Source organism: Rutidosis leptorrhynchoides, chromosome 7, assembly GCF_046630445.1.
Source record: "Rutidosis leptorrhynchoides isolate AG116_Rl617_1_P2 chromosome 7, CSIRO_AGI_Rlap_v1, whole genome shotgun sequence".
Lineage (NCBI taxonomy): Eukaryota > Viridiplantae > Streptophyta > Magnoliopsida > Asterales > Asteraceae > Rutidosis > Rutidosis leptorrhynchoides.
Genome location: NC_092339.1, coordinates 118,818,095 through 118,843,953, shown reverse-complemented (window position 1 = coordinate 118,843,953; position 25,859 = coordinate 118,818,095).

Genomic DNA, 25,859 nt, shown 5'->3' with positions numbered 1-25,859 from the left:
GATAGGCCACGAGATTTCAGTGCTGCAACAGTGTATCAAAACAGTATGAAAAGTATATGCATAACCGTGGGCACCCGGTAACTAGACTTAACGTTTATAACCCCCTGAAAGTACACTTGGCGAGTGCGTATGTTCACGAAGTATTAAACACTCGTTAAATGTTAGCGCGACTAGCCCGAGTGGGGATGTCAAACCCTATGGATCCATATCTAAGATTCGCGTTCACCGGTTCAAAAACCAATGACTAAACGTTACCGTGCTAAGGGGAAAGTTTATGCCGTTGTATAACCCACACACATATAAAGTTTAAGTACTCGTGCCTAACATGTAAAATGTAAAAAGCGCATGTATTCTCAGTCCCAAAAATAGTAAAAGTGGTAAAAAGGGATACTATAACTCACAGTGATAAAAGCGGTAAAGTCGGTAATGAAAGTATGCAAGTAGTAAGTCGGTCCAAAAGGTCGTCAACCTAAATCAAAGGTTACTAGGTCAGTAGGTTGTATTTATAAATTCTAATAGTGCATAAAATAAGTTTAAGTGTCATCATCATCATCATTCATCATCATAAAAGCTAAGTAAGTTCGACAAGAATACAGATCGAAACAATAGGCTGACTTCGGTCAGCTGCTACGACCTTTACGTAAATCTAAAAGATGCATAATCAGTGGCTATGGCTCCGTATATGAGTCCTCTAGTTGCTGACCAATTTCTAGACTCAAACTCATCTTAGTTTGACCATGGTGACGGTCTAAGTGCGCGTAGGTCCGAATTTTCAGCACAACGTCACAAAGGAGTATTGACTTTCGGAAGGCCATAAATCCTAAACCGTAACTCGGATTAAGACGAGGCCTAAACGGAAAATCATCTAATCGAACCGAACTAACTGAAAATAAACTTTCCAGTAGCCCAGGTGTTATGATCAGATACGAAAAACAGTGGACAAGTGCTCCGGTGGGGTTCTTGGTGCTTGGTGCTCATCACGGTTCTCATCCTTGATGCTTGTAGCTCAGAGTGTACAACTCGGTAATGGTTTAGCATCACTTTTGACCAAGATTCACCATCAATACACAATATTTTAAGACCAAGTAAGAACACAACTCATTCATGAGTCTTAGATGGATGATGAACCAAGGTTACATCATATCCTTAGTCTTAACACAATTTCAATTCACAATAACAACTAAAGCTACAAACTTTACATCATTTCAACAAGTATAAGCACAATCCAAGTCAAAAGAGGTGATGGAACCCTAAGCTAGAGAGCTTGGATCCTATTCACACAAGTTACAAAGTTACAAAGCTAGAAAGCTTGAACCTTTGATGTTCTTGAAGATCTTGAAGCATAAAGCTTGGATCTTTAAGATATATGAAGATAACAAACACAAGTTTGAATCTTTTTAATAAAACAACATGATCAAAGCAAAAAGAACTTAGATCTAACAAAAAGATATGAAGATTCAAGTTAGAAAGCTTGCATCTTAATTGTTCTTGAAGATCTTGAAGCATAAAGCTTGGATCTTGAAGATACATGAAGATTACAAACAAAAGTTTGAATCATTATCATAAAATAACAAGATTAAAGTAAAAAAAAGATGAATCTACAAAGTTGGTGAAGATTCAAAGCTAGAAAGCTTGAATCTTCAATGTTCTTGAAGGATTCATGCTTGAATCAACAAGATATAATCAAGAACAAAGCTACAAGGAACTTGATCTCCATAGATGAATGATGATGATACACCAAAATATTAAAGGAAAAGAGGAAGAAAAAGAAAACTTACAAGTAAGGAAAGAAAGAAAGAACAAGTGTGTGAAAAATCAAAATGATCAAGTGTTGAAATGAGAGTCAAAGGGCTAGTATTTATAAGCAAGAAAATTGACAAGGATTGGTGACATGGCAAAGGCCATCTTGGCCGTGATTTTTGAGAGAGGGGGAGGGGAACACCACTTTGCTTTATGGATAATGGTTGTCTAAAGTGTGTACTAATGCTAGAATCCCATGTAACAATTAGATAAACCTTATCCATTATGCTAGTATGACTCACTAATTAATTAATTTATTATTTATTTATTATTATGGGCCATTAGTAATAATACTTGGGCTAATTAATTGGGTCACTAGCTAGAGTAGGGTAGGCTTGAGCCCAACAAGGTAGAAAGTCCAGCAAGACTAACTATTGGGCTTTAGCAATTAAATAAATAAAATTAAGCATCCAAAAGCCCAGGTAATTATTATTATAAAATAATAATTAATATTTCGCTGCCTAAATATTCCGATTACGACAAAAGTCAAACGTGCGCGCAGTTCGCGGTTTATTCGTAACGGCAACTAACACTAACGGTTATAAAGCATCCAATGGACAAGTTAAGCATTCCACATACTCTAAGGCACTTTTTAGCATATAATTGGAAGTAAACCACGTATATCAAGTTTCCAGAGTATAAAGTAACATAGTACGCACAAATACGCAGTTTCGCTAAAATACGAGGCACAAAAGCAAGTCGAAAAAGTCAGGTCGTTACATTACCCACCTGTTATTGGAAATTTCGTCCTGAAATTTAAGCTGAGGCAGGTGTTGGAGTCGGGAAAAGGTGAGGATACTTCTGCATCATTTGATCCACTCGTTCCCAGGTAAACTCAGGTCCACGCTTAGCATTCCATAGAACTTGGACAATTGGAATCTTATTGCGTTTCAAGGTTTTGACCTCACGGTCCATAATTTCGACAGGCTCTTCCACGAAGTGGAGTTTGTCATCAATCGTAAGTTCTTCCAATGGTATGACAAGTTCCGGTGGAGCAAGGCACTTCTTCAAATTCAATACATGGAAGGTAGGATGAACAGCACTCAATTTAGTTGGAAGATCCAAACGGTAAGCAACCGGTCCAACACGTTCCAAAATTTCAAAAGGACCAATATATCGCGAGTTTAACTTTTCGTGCTTTCCAATCCGAATTACACCTTTCCAAGGTGAGACCTTCAACATTACTCGGTCACCCACGTTGAATTCGAAGTCTTTAAGTTTAAGATCAGCATAACTCTTTTGGCGATCACGGGCCGTCTTAAGTCTTGCCTGAATCTGAGAAATCTTCTCTGTTGTTTCATGAACTATCTCGGGTCCGGTGATTTGCACTTCGCCTAACTCGGCCCAACAAATAGGAGAACGGCACTTGCGACCATACAACGCTTCAAAAGGTGCAGCTTTAATACTCGAATGATAACTGTTGTTGTAAGAGAATTCGGCTAGCGGTAGATGCCTTTCCCAAGACTTTTTGAAGTCAATAACACAGGCACAAAACATGTCCTCCAATGTCTGAATCGTTCGTTCACTCTGACCGTCGGTCTGTGGGTGATAAGCGGTGCTCATGTCGAGACGAGTTCCCAAGACTTCTTGCAAAGAACGCCAGAATCTGGAAGCAAAACGGGGATCGCGATCGAAGATAATTGATAGAGGCACACCATGACGAGATACAACCTCTTTGATGTACAGTTGAGCAAGTTTCTCCATTGTGTCTGTTTCTTTCATCGCTAGAAAATGAGCAGATTTGGTAAGATGGTCAACGATAACCCAGATTGTATCGTATCCGCCCACCGTCTTTGGTAGCTTCGTGATGAAATCCATTGTAATTACTTACCATTTCCATTGTGGGATTTCTGGTTGTTGGAGTAATCCAGATGGCCTCTGATGTTCAGCCTTAACCTTCGAACAAGTCAAACACCTTCCAACATAAGTTGCAACATCCTTCTTAAGATTTGGCCACCAATACTGTTCCTTAAGATCGTGGTACATTTTTCCGGCTCCTGGATGAATCGAATATCTCAACTTGTGGTCTTCATCAAGTAAAAGGCTTCGTAAATCTCCGTAACGAGGTACCCAAATTCTTCCGGCATAACATCGGAGTCCAGACTCCTTAACCTCGAATTTAGAGACCAAGATGTTCAGGTATTCGTGAGATATGTTCTCCTCCTTGAGAGCCTCTTCTTGGGCTACTCGGATCTGGCTATGGAGGTTCGAATGGATGGTGATGTTCAGAGCCCGAACGCGAAGAGGTACCGTCCTCTCCTTTTGACTCAGAGCGTCAGCTACAACATTGGCTTTGCCAGGATGGTAATGGAGTTCACAATCGTAGTCGTTTAGCGTCTCAATCCATCGATGTTGTCTCATGTTCAGTTGCTTCTGATAGAAGATGTGTTGGAGACTCTTGTGATCGGTAAAGATAGTACTCTTTGTTCCATAAAGATAGTGTCTCCACAGCTTCAATGCGAAGACAACGGCTCCAAGTTCGAGATCGTGAGTAGTGTAGTTTCGCTCGTGGACCTTCAGTTGACGAGATGCGTAAGCAATGACCTTCGTTCTTTGCATCAACACACAGCCAAAACCATTCTTCGAAGCATCGCAGTACACAACGAAGTCGTCACTGCCTTCAGGAAGAGATAAGATAGGTGCGGTGGTTAACTTCTACTTCAGGGTTTAAAATGCTGCTTCTTGTTCTTTTTCCCAAACAAACTTCTTCCCTTTATGAGTTAACGCAGTCAAAGGACGCGAAATCAAAGAGAAATCTTCAATGAACCTTCGGTAATAACCGGCAATACCTAGAAATTAGCGGATGTGAGTCGGAGTAGTGGGGGTTTCCCACATGCTGATAGCCTTGATCTTGGCGGGATCAACTTTGATACCTTGTTCACTCACAGTATGACCCAGAAATTGGACTTCCTTCGGCCAAAATTCACACTTGGAGAATTTGGCATAAAGCTGCTCTTGTCTCAAGAGTTCGAGCACTAACCGAAGATGTTGCTCATGTTCTTCTTCGCTCTTGGAGTAGATGAGGATATCATCTATGAAGACGATAACGAACTTATCCAGGTATGGCTTGCAGACACGATTCATGAGGTCCATGAACACGGCTGGTGCGTTGGTTAATCCGAACGGCATCACGAGAAACTCATAATGACCATAGTGGGTTCTAAACGCAGTCTTCATCACATCACTCTCCTTCACCCTCAACTGGTGATAACCGGATCGCAAATATATTTTAGAGTAAATGCTTGATCCTTGAAGCTGATCAAAAAGATCGTCAATTCGGGGAAGAGGATATCGATTCTTGATCGTCAATTTATTGAGTTCGCGGTAGTCGATACACATGCGGAAAGATCCGTCCTTCTTCTTCACGAATAAAACAGGTGCGCCCCAAGGAGATGAGCTCGGTTGGATAAACCCTCGGTCGAGTAACTCCTGTAGTTGACTCTGCAATTCTTGCAGTTCTGAAGGTGCCAGACGATAAGGCGCACGAGCTACGGGTGCAGCTCCCGGCACTAGATCAATCTGGAACTCCACGGCTCTCGGTGGCGGTAATCCAGGCAGTTCTTCCGGAAAGACGTCAGGGAATTCATTCACGATTCGCACATCATTCACACTCTTCTCTTCTGTTTCTAAAACCTTCACGTGTGCTAAAACAGCAAGACGTCCTTTCTTCATGATCTTCTACGCTATCATACAACTAATGAGGTTCAGTTTCGAACTACATCTCTCTCCGTATATAACCAGTGGCTCACCATCTCCTTGTGGTATACGAAGAGCTTTATCTCCATAGATAACATCGGCCCTTACTTTAGTCAACCCGTCCATGCCGACAATCACGTCAAAGCTTCCTAATTTGATGGGTATCAAGTCAATTTCGAAATCCACACCAGCTATGTTAATAATAGCTCCTCGGCCAATTTGGTCAACTTTCTCAAGTTTCCCATTGGCTACCTCAGCTAGCATACTTTCTTTTAAAGGAACTAATGACCAATTTATCTTATCACAAAAGTGTCTACATACATAACTTCTATCGGCACCAGTATCAAATAGGACAGAAACTAAAAGGTTGTTGATAGTGAATATACCTGTCACCAAGTCGAGCTTCTCACGCGCATCCCTTGCATTAACATTGAAAGCTCTACCACGCGGTGGTCCGCCGTCCTTCTTCTTATTGGGACAATCATTCCTAAAGTGGCCCTGCTGTCCACACTCATAGCATTTTCTTGGCCCGTTTTGATTTGTCCTTGCAGCTGGGACGGGAATCTTGCAGTTCTTGCCAACGTGCCCGATCCTGTTGCACTTTTCACAGACCGCATTACAGTACCCGGTATGGTACTTGTAGCACCTCTTGCACTGCGGTAGAGTGCCCTTGTAGTTAGGGTTCGAGCTAGTGTTCGGGTTGGGGTTCCTTCCGTCGTTAGGCCTCTTAGCGGGGGTTTGATCGTAGATTCTTCCCTTGTTATTATCCCACTTGCGCTTGTCACCATTACCCGCTTCAGACTTGGACTTCTCCGGTTCATCGATGAGAATCTGATTCATGAGTGTATGCGCCATGCGCATGACTTCGGGAACATTCGGTGGCTTGGATGAGGTGACATTACCCTTAATGGACTTAGGGAGTCCCCAAAAGTATCTCTCCATACGCTTGAATTCCAGGGTGACCATGGTAGGACACATAAGAGCTAACTCAAGAAACCTCCGATTGTAACCATCAAGATCGTTGCCAACAGCTTTCAATTGCATAAACTCCATTTCAATCTTTTGTATCTCAGTTCTCAGACAATACTCATCAATCATAGCCGCTTTGAACTCCTCCCATGGCGTAGTATATGCCTCATCAATACCTTGTGCCTGAGCCATGGTGTTCCACCACGTGAGGGCGCCATCTGATAGCGTGCAGGAAGCAAATTTGGTTTTGTTAGACTCGGAACAGTTGCTGACTCGGAATACTGATTCAAGCTTTTCAAACCATCTAGTGAGACCAACAGGCCCCTCAGTTCCGCTGAAGTTATGTGGTTTACAGCTCTGGAATTCCTTGTAGGTGCACCCGTTTTGAACGGGTTAGATAACCGGCGGTGGTTCAGCTTGAGGGTTCATTTCTGCCAAGGCTGCGGCGACTCGTTCATTAATCATCTCTTCGATTTGAGCTACTGTGGGTGTTGTTCATGTGTTTGCCATTGCCCTTTGAAACAAAAGTTTTGACTTAAGTCAAAATCCAGCATACAACATACAATAATACCGTATATAGTAAACAGGGAAACAACACAACGCATGCCAATATAGTGACGCAACCAGGTATAAATACCGCAAAACCAACATACAGTAATGTAGATAGAACACTGTGCAAGAATTAAACAATACAAAGTTCCATTCATTAATAAAGAGTTGTATACATTCGCATAAGTTCGCACATTACATAAGGAAAACATGAAACTACAAACGAGATTACAAAATGAAACCTACTACAAAGCTCTATGGTGATGGTGGGTAACGGATGTCCAGCACATGGGACATCTGCTCCTCGAGCTCAATCACCCGAGCCCGGAGGATCTCCACCTCCCTTTCCAGTTCCTCGACAGAGGGAGGGGCTGGTAGAGCAGGCGGGGCTGCTGGTGCAGGTGGTGTAGATGGTCCGGCTCCAGAGGTAGATGCTGCATGGCGGTAAGGCTTACGCTCGAACGGATTAGCCGGGTAAGGCACGACCCGCTTACGGGCGGTAACCCTACAACGCTGGCCATGTGCGTCAGTAAATGCTCGTCCTCTGTTGATCCCCGGAATAACGGTGCCATCGAAACGGTACCGCTTCTTCGGCGGGGTGGAGGGTGGCTGTACAGGTGTATCATCAAGGTTCTCCTCGTTGGAGTCATCGTCACTAGTGTCGTCTGTGGATGAGTCGTTGGATGATGAATCAGATGGGGGTGGCGGCGATCGGCGACCGGTAGTCATGATCCGGTATCTAAAAGGTGGGATCGGTATCATACGTCCATCAGGAAGGCGTCAGCACCAATGGTTATGCTCATTATAGAACGGAACGTCCCCGTATTCCCCGGGAATCACAACACCACCGGGGCGGGGCTGTGGCTCTTGAGGTACCGGGGCAACTGGAGCTGGAATCTCCGAAGGGTCCTCGGCTCCGCTTGAGGTAACCACTGGTACAGGTGTATGGCTGCTGGTTCTGGAGGATGAAGCGCCAAGGTCACTAGAGGGTGTCGTCGACGGAATCGGAGGGTCGGCAACAGTGGCAGGTGAAGTGTCTGAGGAGTCTGAATCACTGCTCAAAATGATGACAGGTGGAATATCCGACATCTGAACAAGGAAAATAACTTTTCCATATCAGTAAGTCATAAGCAAGCATGTATTAGGCACTATAGCAACCTAGCATGGCAATAACAATAGTGCTAAACAGAAATAACATGCGAAAGTAGATAATAATCATGCAATAGCGGAAGTAAGCATACAGCAAGTTCGTATGGCAGTAAAGATAAGCAATAGCATACAGTAAGATCATAGCAGTAAAAGTAATCAGCAGCATGCAGAAACAAGTAAACTAACAAGTTGTAGATTAGTCCTATTAGTGAATCCTACTTAGGTCCGGTCTAGACTCACTAATACAACCTAATTTCCTACAACCAATGCTCTGATACCAACTGTGATGCCCCGTACAAAACCATCGTGTACGGATCATCAACAACAGGATCATCACAAGGTCAAACACTATATGCTGTTTGTAAATCGATTTGCATTCATTAAAAAGATAACATTTTACAAAGATAACATGTCATAAGACTTATTACAAACCATTGTTCCAAAATAACATAAGTTTACGAATGCAAAACATAAGTTTCATAATTTAAGACATCTCTAGTAATGCAGCGGATAACTAGTACAGTAGGTCCATAACAGCAATTCAATAACAGCATGACAGCAAGTGTGACAGCGGAAGCAATAAACCTCTAGGCACCTGAGAAATACACTCTTAAAAAGTCAACACGGATGTTGGTGAGCTATAGTTTAAGTTGTAATAATAACGTAAGATAGGCCACGAGATTTCAGTGCTATAACAGCGTATCAAAACAGTATGAAAAGTATATGCATAACCATGGGCACCCGGTAACTAGACTTAACGTTTATAACCTCCTGAAAGTACACTTGGCGAGTGCGTATGTGATGTGTGCGAGGTGTACTAGGAAATAGTATTAATTTTTACAAGGAAATACTATTAAATACGATACAATTTTAAACAAGTTATTTATTTATTTATAGAGTGGATATACCTAAACCTTGCTACAACACTTATAGGCAGTGTACCTAATCGTACAGTAGTGTAGTTTTTAGTAAGTCCGGTTCGTTCCACAGGGATCTCTTAAACAAGCTTAACGCTATATATTTAAAAACTATATTTGTAAAAATACAACACTATATATAAGTAATATTATTATTATAAAGGGGGGTTTTTTACCGTTTAATGACCGATTTTAAAACTTTAGTCGCAGTTAAAACCTAATGTAAAATATTAAAAATAAATACAACTTAATTTAAAGCGTAAAGTAAATAACGATAATGAAATTGCGATAAATAAAAGTGCGATAAAATAAAATTGCGATAATTAAAAAGTACGATAATTGAAAGTCCAATTAAATATAATGACAATAAATAAAAGTGCGATAATTAAAAGTGCAATTAAATATAAAATAAAGGAAATTAAATATCAAATAAAGGAATTATGCTTATTTAAACTTCCATAATCATGATGTTTGACGTGTTGTTTCTAGTTTATTCCCATGGGTTAATTGTCCTTTGTCCTGGATTATTCGATATGTCCATACGGATTTGTCCATAATAGTCCATCAGTCATAAATATAAAGTACGAAAGCCTTCGTCAAATTATTCTTATTCCCGAAGTCAAATATTCCAACTAATTGGGGATTCGAATTGTTACAAGGTTTTAATACTTTGTTTAATGAATACACCAGGTTATAGACTACGTGTAAACCAAGGTTTTACTACTTTGTTAACAATTACACCAATTACCCTTGAATATAATCCACCCCTGTTTCAACAAGTCTATTAACTATTAATCCAGTTCCGTGTCCGGTAAAATGAACAATTATTGGTATTTATAGATATCCCGCCTACCGTACCCAGTCAAGCGTATGTGGTTATATATAAATATGTCAAATTATAAGTTTAAATATTAAATTAACGAGGTATCGTTTGGTTAATATAAAACCCATTAATAGCCCATAGTCTAATTTCCACAAGTGTCGTTCTTTTATTCAAACCCCAATTATGGTATAAAGCCCAATTACCCAATTTTAATATTTAGCCCAACATCATGATTACTTTGGCATTAAATAAGCATAATAATAACTTAGCTACGAGACATTAATTTAAAAATAACATTAACCATAACTTACAGTGATTAAAAATAGTGTAGCGTTACATGGACAGAATTTCGACTTTCACCCTTACAACATTCGCTAACATACCCTTATTATTAGAATTTAAAATTAAAATTAAAATTAAAATTATATATATATATATATATATATATATATATATATATAATACGTATGATAGAAAGGAAAGAAAAAGATGTGTAAAATATCGATCGAATGCGTTGCCTTTTATAGGCCCAATTTCAGTTTTGGTGTGCTCCGCGATCTCGAAGGGTTTCTCCTTCACATCTTCGCGATCACGGAGTAGTGGTTTACAGCTCATCCAAGTTTGGCTCCTAGCTTGCCGACGGATTTTTTAATAAATAAATATAATATATATATATATATATATATATATATATATATATATATATATATATATATATATATATATATATATATATATATATATATATATAATTTTAAGAATTATTTATATATTATATTATATTTATATGCATAGTTGACTTGTAATTTTCGCTCCGTTGCGTCGTGCATTGAAAGTTGACTTAGGTCCCGGTTCCGGATTTTCGAACGTCCTTGCGTACAATTTAATATCTTGTACTTTTCGTTTTGTAACTTGTACTTTTGTCATTTCTAGACGCTTCTCATCAATAAATTGAACCTCTTGGATCGTACTTTGTACTTTTGAGCTTTTTGGTCGTTTGCATCTTTAAATCGTCGAATCTGCCTTTTGTCTTCACCTTTTAATATTTAAACGAATATCACTTGTAAATAGAACAATTTGCAACTAAAAGCTTGTCTTTCTTGAGGAATAATGCTATAAATTATGTGTTCATTTTTAGCATTATCAAATATTCCCACACTTGAGCGTTGCTTGTCCTCAAGCAATATAGTCTTGAAATAAAAATACTACAATCACTTCTTTATTCTTCACACTTTGTACATCAGTGATTTCTATACGGCGGTATAAACAATGGTAGTAACGTTGTGGCTTATAGTCCCACATGACTATGAAAATTTAGATCCTTTATGAAATTGGATCTTTATGAAAACATTTGATATTTTGAAAATTAAATCTAGCTTTTACCCTAGATAAGTTTTCTGGGATAACCCTTCACCGGTGTTTGCAAAATATTTTTGTGGGTTTGGTGGGTTTCATATTTGAAAATTTTAGCTCAAAACTTGTGATTTTGTGTCAACTACTTGCTAACCTTGTATTAGGAAAGCAACACGTCCAGTATACTTGCTCCGTATATTACCTTTCGGTAAACTACCGTCCGGTTGTAAAGGAAAGCGTTGAACAAGCAACTGTTAAGGCAATGTCCCATGACATGCTTTTAATTATGGTCTATAACGTGTCGGATGCAATTACTATCCTTTGTAGGAGAAATAGTAAAGCTCACCCTATAGTTTTTTGGTCTGGCACAAGGTCCTGTCTTCAACCATACTATGCAACCACCGTTCTTACGGTTGACACCCGATTTGGTTCAGGTGACCTAATGAATTCCAGGTGAATTCTCAGGATTTTACGTTCAATGGTAATGAACGCATTGAAAATGGGTTTTCAGAAAACAAATCGGTTTTATTTTTGATCAAAATATTTTCTCGTTCAAGCTCGAGTTTAGATATCATCGAATTCCATGAGTTTGTAATTCTCAATCTTTAAGGTCAATCTCAAGGATTGAGTAATATCAGGCTTAAAAGCTGATTTTTGATCTTTAAGGAGATTATCCTTTCTGGGGATCTGATTCATTAGTCTTATCAAGCTAATTTGCACGGCGCCCTCCCCATTTTATGAGACAGATCCTCTCATGGTTAGGATAAGTCTGACCACATGGCGACCCTGTTTGATGCTGAGGTCCGTGGATTTCCTGCTGATTTTAGAGATGACTTTTCTAGATTTTTCGTCAACCTACAGCTGGTCTGGACGACAACTTCATGACCTAAATCAAGAAGCGCACGTCTTTTTCGGAAGACTTTACTTCCTTTTAATGATGGAATTGATTCATCGTGTAGATCCATCTCTCTTTCAAATATATTACAATTTACCGGGTAAAACAGTTAATTTTGTCCAAAACAAAACTATCTTCAATTATTTGTACAAAAATATGTGATATATGTTTTAAATAACTTGGTAAATTTTCTCACACTTGGCTTTTATTTTCTTTTTTTATTGTCCTCTATTCCATTTTAAATGAATTCTAACATTTTGGGTTGTTTCTCAATTTATGTCCTTTCCGAGGTAACAATAATTTCGGTGTTAACACCTAGTTTTATCGTTCATAAATATGTATAAACATGATTTTGAATTTATTTATTTGAAAATTTTGAAAATTTTTACTAGAATTGGGTAGTCAGTATATAAGACTAGGGCTGTTCTTTATTATCAGAGAGCACTAGATTCTAATACAACTACTGCGTTACTAGTATTTTTAATGGTAACCAAGTGTAAAAAAAAATTTTAAAAAAATCCGAAAGAATTTAACCCCTTCCCACACTTAAGATCTTGCAATGCCCTCATTTGCAAGAAATCAGTAACAATTTAAATTATTGAGGGTGATTAGCGTAGAAAAATGATTAAATTTTACCAAAGTTTCCAAACATATTGGCGTTTGTTTGTTGAATGATAAATGGTGCACATCATTTGTTCATTCCGTTTGTTGTTTCATCACATTTATTTTGCATCTTGTCGTCAAAATTAGTAGCTTTTGCTGAACTTAATGCCAGTTTTTAAAAATGCATTGTTTTACCATGTTGTGTACATAAGATAAACTGCAAACATATATACATATTTTTGAAGGTTGGTATATTACCCCACATTCAAAAATTATTAAAATATAATAATAAAAGTTAGAAAATTATAAAAACTAATACAATACCAACATAAGTATTAAATATAGCAACATTACAAATAAATAAGATAAATAAGACTAAGTAAACTAGGGTTGATTCTGAAACCAGTAGGGGTTCCATGGTTCATTGTATCTATCTTGATATGCTTGAAATGGGTCATAGGTAGGAAAAGGTGGTCTCGTGTCCTCGGTCCACGGAGGAAAATGGACTGGCTCAGTAGGAATGTAGGTCCTACCTTGGGAGGCTAAATAGGCTTTGATATATTCTTGATGATATTGCCAAGCCTGATACTCTTGTTGCATAGCCCGTTGGTATTCAGTTTGGGACATTATTCTTTGTATATCAGTCATTTGGTTTCCTCCTCCCACATTACCTTGTTGTTGACCTCTTTCTACCTGTGGATGATTCCCTTGATATGGAAGTGCAACATTATTTCTTTTCAACAAAACCTTTGCACCAGCATATATACCCGCATATCAATCCGATCACGAGGAATGGGTACTTGTACTAACTCCCTTCCCCGAGTAATATCCACACCGAGGTACTCGGCAATTAAAGTCACAAAAATATCACCTCCTATAATACTATTGTTTCGCATTCCCTTTATCATATTCGACAAATAATAGCCCACACAATAAGGAATATTTACAAAGCTCGGTGGGTCTCTAATACACATCAGATAAAATAAATCATCTTCAGTCACTTTATCTTTATTTCTACCCCTTTGTGTAATAGAGTTGGAAATGAATCTATGGATTACCCTAAGCTCAGCTCTATGTATATCTGTATAAGAATAATGACCTCCACGAAAACGATTATGGCTAGTCATTATACTCCACAAATCATTCTTATCAAAATCATAATCAACCCTTCTACCATTACTTATCAACTGTCTACAATCATTAGTTAATAATTCTTCAGCCGTATAAATACACAAAGCTTCAGCCATATCTAATAAAGACATACGGCGCATCACACCTCCTAATAGAAATCTAATAAAACTTCTATCCGTTAAACTAGTTACTTCATCATTTAGTTCAATAGTACTGACTAACTCAACGCACCATTCCTTATACACAGGTCTACGTATAGTGAATAGATTAATCCAATCATTGAAAGTAGAATTACCATACCTTTGTGTAAGTAATTCTCTTATTGGCTCGGCCAATCCCACTGTTTCTAACGGTGCCCAATCTATCACCCTGGACACGTCAACATCTTTGGGATAAAGAATGCTCAAGTTCCTCTGATATTTTGGATAGTCTATCCAAAATCTGTCAAATCGTAAGTTAGGGTGTAGATTTGCTTCAACTGATCGCGACAATGAAATTAAAGGATGCGGTTGATTCTGTTTGTATTGTTCACTGAGATCTTGATCCTCGTCACTTTCATTATAAGTATTCAAATTTTGTGGCGCGGATGAAGATTCACCTCATTCATTCTGCTAAACACATTAAACAAAAAGAAATTGTGCATCCAAAAATGCATTGGTATTAGCAAAATAACAATTAAAAATAACTAACAGGACATGTTTAATCCATATTAAACTCATGCTCATTTTCATATTTTTAACAATTCTACACTTTTTCAAATAAGCATATATGAAAATGTTTACCAAGTTTATAAGCATTCTACTCAAACAACATGTCAAAATAATCATTACTAGCAATTAAACAAGTTTCAAATGGCTTTTATATCAAATTAATCAAGTTTATGAATTTTAGACTTAAAAAGTCCACTTTAATTCTAAAAAATCATGTTTAGGATCAAAGTATTGATCATTTAGCTACCTAAACATGTTACACTACTTAATTTAGCAATAATTCATGACAAAAATTAGCCATAACCTGTTTATATCAAAAAGCCCCAAATTGCTCAAGAACACAAACCCTAGATTCCTAAAAATTTTGAAGTTTTTGGCTTCAAATCATGTTAAATAGGATCAATCTAGGTTATAAATGCATAATATATCAACAATTTAACACTAATTACACTAAAAATTAACAAAAATAAAATTTAAAAAAATAGCTCAAGAACACAAAAAATTCGAATTTAAGAGTGTTAGGGGTGTAGAAATTACCATTCTTCTTGAAAGGGATCTAGGTAGGAATCTCCACATCAATTTTTAGCAACAAATTTGATAAAAAACGGTGCAAAATGGCGATTTGTGTGTGTTTTTAGTGGGTTTTTCGCAGAAATATGTGGTGTGTGTGTGTATGAAACTGGTCTGTCGACCAGTTTATGCTTTCTGGAAATTTGCTGCTCCGCAATCTCGAAGGGGGATAGCCTCCTGGCTCCGCGATCTCGAAGTTCCTCTTTTTTTTTTAATTTAAACAAAAAATCTTATACTAATAAAACATATAATTAATTAAAAATTAAAATTTTGTTACTTTTTAGGATGAGGGCGTTTCGGATCGTTGTCCTAGTCCGTCCCTCGATAAAATTTTAAAATTTGTCAATTCAAAGCTCAGTTTTAAAAACAAAGATTTTTGGGTTTTTTAATGTTTTTGGCATACTTTAATTCAACAAGATTAAAAATAATGATAATAAAAATTCTCGTCCCTCCCTTGGGTAGAGCAATTTCGGTTCAACGACCTAGTCTTCAACTCACGACGAATTTTTAGAAATCAATTTTTAACTTAGCGAAATAAAGTAAATTTTTGTTTTTAAATTCACACCAAACTTAAATTTAAAATACATAGAATTAAAAATTCATATTATTAAAATTTTAAAAATTCACACCAAATTTATATTATAATTTTGTTTTTATGCATACAAACTTATAAAAAATATTAATTTTTTTCAAATATTTACAAACTTAAATCTGTTGATTTTAAAAGTTTTACAATATTAATTTAATATTTATATATTAATTTTAAAAACAAAGTAAAAATAAAATTAAAAATCTTTTTGGCTTTTATTCCACTTTAATCAATCAAATATTATCAAAAATATGCGCCCCTCTTTTCGGTAAAGTAATTTCGGTTTCATAAACTAGTTTAACTCATGACGAATTTTTGAAATATTTTGGGTTGATTGATTAAAAATATTTATACCTTAAGAATAAACGGTAAATTTCGCAGTGATGTAATAAATTTTTGTATGATATCAATACTTTCGGTCGCAAGACCTAATTTTATCGAATACCAATTTAATACTTTATAGCGAACAAATTAGCATTTATTATCAAAAGGTTAAAAATAAAAATAAAAATAAAAACTGTACATACTTACCTGTGAGATAGATTTCTTAGTGATATGCTCTAGCCCACTCATAAGATAGTCGGACTAATTGGTTTTTCATAGCTACATAGGCGTAACCTCGAGCATTCAACGTTTTTTCTTCTAAACATATGAACGGTCCATCTCTGCATAAAGTAACAAATTCGGTGTTTGAATAGGTTTGATTATTTGAACATTTACCTTCGTGTGACCATTTTCCGCATTTGTGACATCTTTCAAGGTGTCGTGCTCTTCTTTTCGCTGCAAATTTTGATTTTCCTTTACCAAATTGTAACTTATTATTTTCGTTTCTCGATTCTTTTCTTACTCCGTCCAATTTACGTCTGATTAATGATACAAATTCACTTGGAAGGGTGTCATTATTACGTTTAGTGATCAAAGCGTGTAGCATTAGACCATGGTTTAATTCACAGGAAGTCTTCATCTCGTAAAACCTACAAAAAAATAAAAATTCAGAATGGGGGGAGAAGACTAGTTCTTTAGGGTCTGCTAGGGAAAGACCATTCGGGTTCCATTTTCGAGAACTACATGAAAACAGAAAATCTAACTCTAACAGAAATACATATTACTCTAAAAAGATTCGATTCTCCCCACACTTAGTTGAAATTGTGATTAACGTTATTTTCAATTGGATCATTAACAACTTGTATATCTCTGACTTTTACTTCAATCCATTTGTTGATTTCCTCCATATTAATCACTATGAAGTTTGCAATAAAGGTCAAAATTTCCACGTTAACAAGTAAATTATTTGCTATTCCAACCGGGTGTTTAATGGTTAGGTCAAATGATTGAACACCTATTTTGGTTGGTTTTAATTTACCCATACCTAATCTTTTGTATAAGGAAAGAGGCATAATATTTGCACTTGCTCCTAAATCTGCGAGTCCATTATATACATCACCATCATTAAGCAAGCAAGAAATGATAAATTCACCCAGGTCTCCTGCTTTAGTAAGCCGAGTTGGTTTGTAAACCTTTTTCGGGTGTTCTTTTCTTGGTTCTTTCAATTCTATTTGAACTTCTTGTTCACATTTTTCTTCATTTCTTGGAATGAGAGGTTTGTATAAGAATTCTTCTTCATCACTCCAATTTGAATCCTCCCTATTTTCCAATTTTGATTTTTCATATGTTGTTGATAACATATTTATGTTTTCATTTTGAAGGTTTTCTTGGGTGGTGAAATTATGATTGACTTCATTGTCAACTTCCATCGGACCATGTATGTAATGTTTAACTCTGTGACCATTAACTTTAAATTCAATCTCATTTGAATTTATTAACTCTACTGTTCCGTATGGGAAAACTCTTTTGACTATGAATGGTCCAGACCATCTTGATTTCAATTTTTCAGGATATAGCTTGAATCATGAATTGAAAAGAAGAACTCTGTCTCCTTCTTTGAATTCTTTTGAACTTCTGATTCTTTTATCATGCAATTTCTTCGTTCTTTCCTTATAGATTAACGAATTTTCGTATGCTTCATGTCTTAATTCTTCTAATTCGTTTAATTGACTTAACCGTAGACGTCCAGCTTCATGTAAATCAAGATTACATGTCTTCAAAGCCCAAAATGCTTTGTGTTCAATTTCTACTGGAAGATGACATGCTTTTCCGTAAATGAGTTTAAAAGGTGTGGTTCCAATTGGAGTTTTGTAGGCTGTTCTAAAAGCCCAGAGTGCATCCTCCAATTTCATGGACCATTCCTTCGGATTTGATCCTACGGTTTTCTCTAGAATACGTTTTAAAGCTCGGTTGGTATTTTCAACTTGTCCACTTGTTTGTGGATGATAAGCGGTGGAGATTTTATGAGTTACTCCATATCTTTTGAGAACTTTCTCAAGTTGATTATTACAGAAATGAGTTCCCCGATCACTTATTAAAGCTTTCGGTGTTCCAAACCGTGCAAAAAGATGTTTTAAAAAGTTGACTACAACTCGTGCATCGTTAGTTGGGAGAGCTTGTGCTTCCGCCCATTTAGATACATAATCAATGGCAACGAGAATGTATAGATTATTATGAGATTTTGGAAATGGACCCATAAAGTCAATACCCCAAATGTCAAATACTTCACATACTTGAATGACATTTTGTGGCATTTCATCACGTTGACTTATTTTTCCGGCCTTTGACAAGCATCACAGGATTTGCAAAGAAGGTGTGCGTCTTTGAAAATTGTAGGCCAATAGAATCCAGCATCATAAACTTTTCTTGCTGTAAGTTAAGGCCCATAATGCCCTCCTGTTGGTCCTGTATGACAATGGTTTAAGATTTGACTAGCTTCATCTCCGAATACACATCGGCGTATTATTCCATCGGGACAACTTTTAAACAAATGTGGATCTTCCCAGAAATAGTGTTTTATATCACTAAAGAATTTCTTTCGTTTTTGGTACGACAATCCTTTTTCAAGGAATCCACATACTAAGTAGTTTGCATAGTCTGCAAACCATGGAATTTCATTATAATCTATCTTCAATAGATATTCATCAGGAAAGTTGTCTTGTATGGCCGATTCATTTAGAACTTCTAATTCGAGATTTTCAAGACGAGAAAGATGATCAGCGACGAGATTTTCTGCTCCCTTTTTGTCTCGGATTTCAATATCGAACTCTTGTAAGAGTAAGATCCAACGGATTAATCGTGGTTTGGCATCTTGTTTCAAAAATAGGTATCTAAGAGCAGAATGGTCAGTATAGACCACCATTTTAGCTAGAACGAGATATGAACGAAATTTGTCAAAAGCAAAGACAATAGCAAGGAGTTCTTTTTCAGTAGTTGTGTAATTCGTTTGTGCTCCTTGTAACGTCTTACTAGCATAATAAATAGGTTGAAATCGTTTTTCAATCCTTTGTCCTAAAACGGCTCCCATTGCAAAATCACTTGCATCGCACATAAGTTCAAACGGTAGATTCCAATTTGGAGTTATCATAATCGGCGCATTAGTGAGTTTTTCTTTAAGAATATTAAAAGATTTGATACATTCATCTGAAAAGATGAATGGAGCATCCTTTTCTAGGAGTTTATTAATAGGAGTGACAATTTTAGAAAAATCTTTTATGAAACATCGGTAAAAACCGGCATGCCCTAGAAAACTCCTAACTCCTCTAACATTGGTGAGATGTGGAAGTTTAGCAATTACATCTACTTTAGCTCTATCCACTTCAATTCCTTCCTTTGAAATTTTATGACCAAGAACGATGCCTTCTTTAACCATGAAATGACATTTCTCCCAATTAAGTACTAGATTTGATTGTTCGCATCTAATAAGCATTCGTTCAAGATTAATTAGACATGATTCAAATGTATCACCGAAGACTGAAAAGTCATCCATGAAAACTTCCATGCATTCTTCTATCATGTCGTGAAAAATTGCCATCATGCACCTTTGAAAGGTTGCAGGGGCGTTGCAAAGTCCAAATGACATGCGTTTGTAAGCAAAAGTACCATATGGGCATGTGAACGTGGTTTTCTCTTGATCCTCGGGTGCTATTGGAATTTGAAAATATCCGGAAAAACCATGAAGAAAACAATAGTAACTATTTCCGGCTAATCTTTCCAACATTTGATCAATGAAAGGTAAGGGAAAGTGATCTTTTCTGGTGGCGTCATTTAATTTTCTATAATCAATACAAACACGCCATCCTGTTACAGTCCTAGTAGGAATAAGCTCATTTTTCTCATTTGTGATGACAGTCATGCCACCCTTCTTAGGCACGCATTGAACTGGGCTTACCCATGGACTATCAGAAATTGGATAAATTAAACCTGCATCTAGCAGTTTAATAATTTCTTTCTTAACAACATCTTGCATATAAGGATTTAGTCTTCATTGGCGTTACACATACGTTTTATGACCTTCTTCCATAAGAATTTTATGTGTGCAATACGAAGGACTTATTCCTTTAATATCATGAATTTTCCATGCAATAGCTGGTTTATGAGCTTTTAGCACAGAAATGAGTTGTGATTTTTCATTTTTAGTAAGAGAAGACGAAATTATTACAGGTAATTCAGACTCACCATGTAAATAAGCGTATTCCAAATGGTTTGGAAGTGGCTTTAACTCTAATATTGGTGGTTCTTCTATCGATGATTTGTATCGATATCTGTCTTCTTATTTTAGCATTTGAATTTCTTCTGTTGTTGGTTCATATCCATTAGCCATAAGTGTAGCTATCATTTCAGTTTCATCAATTGGTTCAGTTCCTTCTCCTAAAGAACATTCTCCTGTTCCTTGTAATTCTAAAAATTCTTCTAATAATTCTGCATGTGAATCTATAGTTTGAATATAATAACATGTATCATCCGCAGATTGCAGTTGTTGCATGGCTCTATCAACTGAAAAGGTAACACTCTCGTCCTCTATACTTAGGGTCAGTTTCTTACCAAACACGTCTATTATTGCTTTAGCCGTGTTTAAGAATGGTCATCCTAATATGAGAGGTACTCGAGAATCTTCTTCCATGTCCAGAATAACAAAATCTACTGGAAATACTAAAGTTCCAACTTTAACTAGCATGTTCTCCATTATCCCTCTAGGATATTTTACTGATCGATCGGCTAGTTGTATGCTTATTCGTGTTGGTTTCAATTCTCCAAGGTCTAGTTTAGCGTATAGTGAATACGGCATTAGATTTATACTAGCACCTAAGTCTGCCAATGCTTCTATTGAACTAAGGCTACCCAGAAAACATGGAATTGTGAAACTTCCTGGATCTGATAATTTTTCTGGTATCTTATTCAACAGTACTGTAGAACAATTATCATTCATAGTAACAGCCAAGAGTTCTTCCATTTTCTTTCTATTTGTGATTAGATCTTTCAGGAATTTAGCATATCTAGGCATTCCTGAAATCACATCAATGAAAGGAAGATTAACATTTATCTGTTTAAAAATATCCAAGAATTGAATTGCTCGGCTTCAAGTCTCTCTTTTCTCATTTTACTCGGGTAAGGAAGTGGTGGTTGGTATGGTTTAACATAAGGTTTAGCTTTAACTGTGTTATCTTCATTAACCTTTTCAACTACCAGTTCTATTTCCTTTTCTTGCTCAGGTTGTGGTTCTTGTGAAGTAGAAATAGCATCATCAGAAATTACAGGTATTTCAGATGGTTTAAGTGTAATACTACTTCTTGTGGTAATGGCTTTAGCTGTTTCATTCCGGGGGTTAGCATTTGTATCACTAGGTAGACTTCTCGATTTTCTTTCGCCTATCAACCTTGCTAGGTTGCTCACTTCTTGTTCCAGATTTTGAATAGAAGCTTGTTGATTTCTAAATGCTTGAGCATTTTGTTCATTGGTTTGTTTCTGAGATGTGAAAAACTGTGTTTGAGATTCAACTAGCTTCGACATCATGTCTTCTAAATTTGGCTTTTTATCATCGGTTTGTGGTGGTTTATTTTGAAAAATAGGTCTTTGCTGATTGTAAGTATTGTTAGATACTTGTTGATTGATAGGACCTTGTTGGTTGTTGTATGGAACATTTCGGTTATAATTCTAGTTTTGATTGTAGTTTGGTCTTGGTGGTTGATAATTATTCTGATAATTATTTCCAGGCCTTTGGTTTATGTATGAAATATTCTCTCTTTGTTCCATTGTTAGTTCAATACTGAGACAATCTTTTGTCAAATGTGGTCCTCCACACTGCTCACAGCTAATTCGTATTGAGTGAATATCTTTAGTCATCTTTTCTATTCGTCTCTCAACAGCATCTATCTTTGCGGAAATGAAATCTAAGTCATGGCTAGAATCGGCTCTAGCTGCTTTAGATGATCTAACGATATCTTTTTCTTGGTGCCACTCATGTGAGTGGGAAGCAGTGTTATCAATAATTTTGTAAGCGTCAGTTTCTGTTTTCTTCATAATGGAACCACCAGCTGCTATATCGATGTCTTTTCTTGTTGTGATGTCGCATCCTTGGTAGAATATTTGTAGTATTTGACAGGTGTCTAAACCATGTTGCGGACATCCTCTTAATAACTTTCCAAATCTTGTCCACGCCTCATATAGAGTTTCGTTTGGCTTCTGTGTGAACGTAACAATTTCTCCTTGAAGTCTTACGGCTTTAGATGCCGGAAAGAATTGTTTAAGAAAATTTTCAACTAAAACGTCCCATGTATCAATCGCCCCTTCAGGTAACGATTCCAACCAATCTTTGGCTTCTCCCTTTAAAGTCCAGGAAAATAACATGAGATATATCTGTTCATCCTCCACTTCTCTGATTTTAAATAGAGTGCAGATCCTATTAAAGGTACGAAGATGTTCATTTGGATCTTCCTTCGGTGCACCACTAAATTGGCATTGATTAGTTACCATGTGTAGAATTTGTCCTTTGATTTCATAATCTGGCGCATTAATGTCAGGTTGAATAATTGCGTGACCTTGGCCAGTGCGTTTAGCTCTCATTCGGTCTTCCATACTTAGAGGTTCCAAATTCTCCATGATTGAATTTGTTGAATCTGAATCACTAGAGGATTCTGATTTAATGGTTCGTTCCTCAACAATCTCTGTTTGAATGATTGGTGGTTCCGGAGGAAAGATTAATGGTTCAGGATCTCGGAATCGTCCCTGAATATTCTCCGGATTCTCAATTGTGAGGTCGGGTTCAAAAAATGGATTATCGGAAATTTGAATTGGAGTACTTGGTCGACTGGATGACGATTCTAAAGAAAAATCAACGGCGACAATATTTGCTAGATGTCTTGATCGAGTTACAGGTGGTGAACGTACAAAAGGTGGTGATCGTTTTGCTCGGTGCATTCACTGAATATCCTATTAGTTTTTAAAAAGAAAGAAAAATTATATAAGTTATCCAATTAATAGACTTTTCTGATTTTGCCCACGTTTCGAATAGCCAAAAGATGCAGCAGAGGGGCAAGATTCGTTTGGTCTCAATATAATTGAGTACTGTTTGGCTCCAATAACCCGGTCCACGTACAAATCCAACTATTACTACGAACCAGAAAATTTTGATGTCTATCAATTTAACCACTTAAAATAATTTTTCGTTTAAATTTAAAGAAATTTTAGATAAGAAATAGAAAAAATCTAAGTCCTAAAAACTAGAGTGTCGAGAAATAAGAAAGAAAAAGAGCGCGTCGAAAAACGTCGAAAAATAAAAGGCGTCGAAAAATAAAAATAAGAAAGTAGTGCGTCGAAACTTAAAAAGGAACTAAAAACTAAGAATTAAAAGTTGTGTCTAAAATATTAAAGCCTAAAAGAAAAACTATATCCCAAATGGCAATAACTTAAAAAGGTACTAAAATATAAAAACGGCGTCGCAAAATTCTAAAGCACCTAATTCTTAGTCTAAAGAAAAAGCACTTAAGGGATTTTACGGCAAAGCCTAAGAATCTAGAAATAAAAATAACTATGGCAAAAACTATGACTTAAAACTAAATACGAGCGAAAAATACAAATATTACGCTAAAACAAATAAAAAGATACAAAATATAAAAATAAACTTAAAGTTGTAAAAAGTACAATTTTTTTATAAAAATATTATTTTTATATTATTTATTTTATAAAAGTATTAATTTTATATATTATTAAAACTAATTAAACTAAAAATACAAATTAATAATAAAAACTAAAACTAATTAATTTAAAATTAAACCCTAATTAGGGTTTTAATAATAATAATAAATAATACTCCGTAATTAATGCAGAATTAGGGTTTGACCAGGCGTGTCAGGGTGTGCTACGCGATCTCGAAGCTCTCTGCCCTTTTCTACTCTGAGATCGCGGAGATGAATATTACCGGATTAAGTATTGGGCTAAAAACAGTTCGGCCCACTTCGATATTTAAATAAAAACAGTGTTGGGCTTCGACGGGTTTCGGCCCAATTCTCAGTTTTAATTAATTTTTTTTCTGTTTTTGATATTTATATAAAATATTTATATAAATTAAATAAAAACATAATTTTAAAAAACTAAAATAGAAATAAAATTACTTTATAATTTTATATATTATATATTTTGAACAAACTTTTTTTTAAAAATAAATATATTTTTTTTATAGCGTTTCGCTTTGGCTATCCCCGGCAGTGGCGCCAAAAATACTTGATGTGTGCGAGGTGAACTAGGAAATAGTATTAATTTTTACAAGGAAATACTATTAAATACGATACAATTTTACACAAGTTATTTATTTATTTATAGAGTGGATATACCTAAATCTTGCTACAACACTTATAGGCAGTGTACCTAATCGTACAGTAGTGTAGTTTTTAGTAAGTCCGGTTCGTTCCACAGGGATCTCTTAAACAAGCTTAACGCTATATATTTAAAAACTATATTTGTAAAAATACAATAATATATATAAGTAATATTATTATTATAAAGGGGGGTTTTTTACCGTTTAATGACCGGTTTGTCGATTTGAAAACTTTAGTCGCAGTTAAAACCTAATGTAAAATATTAAAAATAAATACAACTTAATTTAAAGCGTAAAGTAAATAACGATAATGAAATTGCGATAAATAAAAGTGCGATAAAATAAAATTGCGATAATTAAAAAGTATGATAATTAAAAGTGCAATTAAATATAATGACAATAAATAAAAGTGCGATAATTAAAAGTGCAATTAAATATAAAATAAAGGAAATTAAATATGAAATAAAGGAAAAATAAAGGAAATTAAATATGAAATAAAGGAATTATGTTTATTTAAACTTCTATAATCATGATGTTTGACGTGTTGTTTCTAGTTTATTCCCATGGGTTAATTGTCCTTTGTCCTGGATTATTCGATATGTCCATACGGATTTGTCCATAATAGTCCATCAGTCATAAATATAAAGTGCGAAAGCCTTCGTCAAATTATTCTTATTCCCGAAGTCAAATATTCCAACTAATTAGGGATTCGAATTGTAACAAGGTTTTAATACTTTGTTTAATGAATACACCAGGTTATCGACTGCGTGTAAACCAAGGTTTTACTACTTTGTTAACAATTACACCAATTACCCTTGAATGTAATCCACCCCTGTTTCAACAAGTCTATTAACTATTAATCTAGTTCCGTGTCCGGTAAAATGAACAATTATTGGTATTTATAGATATCCCGCCCACCGTACCCAGTCAAGCGTATGTGGTTATATATAAATACGTCAAATTATAAGTTTATATATTAAATTAACGAGGTATCGTTTAGTTAATATAAAACTCATTAATAGCCCATAGTCTAATTTCCACAAGTGTCGTTCTTTTATTCAAACCCCAATTATGGTATAAAGCCCAATTACCCAATTTTAATATTTAGCCCAACATCATGATTACTTCGGCATTAAATAACCATAATAATAATTTAGCTACGAGACATTAATTTAAAAATAACATACAGTGATTAAAAATAGCGTAGCGTTACATGGACAGAATTTCGACTTACAACCTTACAACATTCGCTAACATACCCTTATTATTAGAATTTAAAATTAAAATTATAATATATATATATATATATATATATATATATATATATATATATATATATATATATATTACGTATGATAGAAAGGAAAGAAAAAGATGTGTAAAATATCGATCGAATGTGTTGCCTTT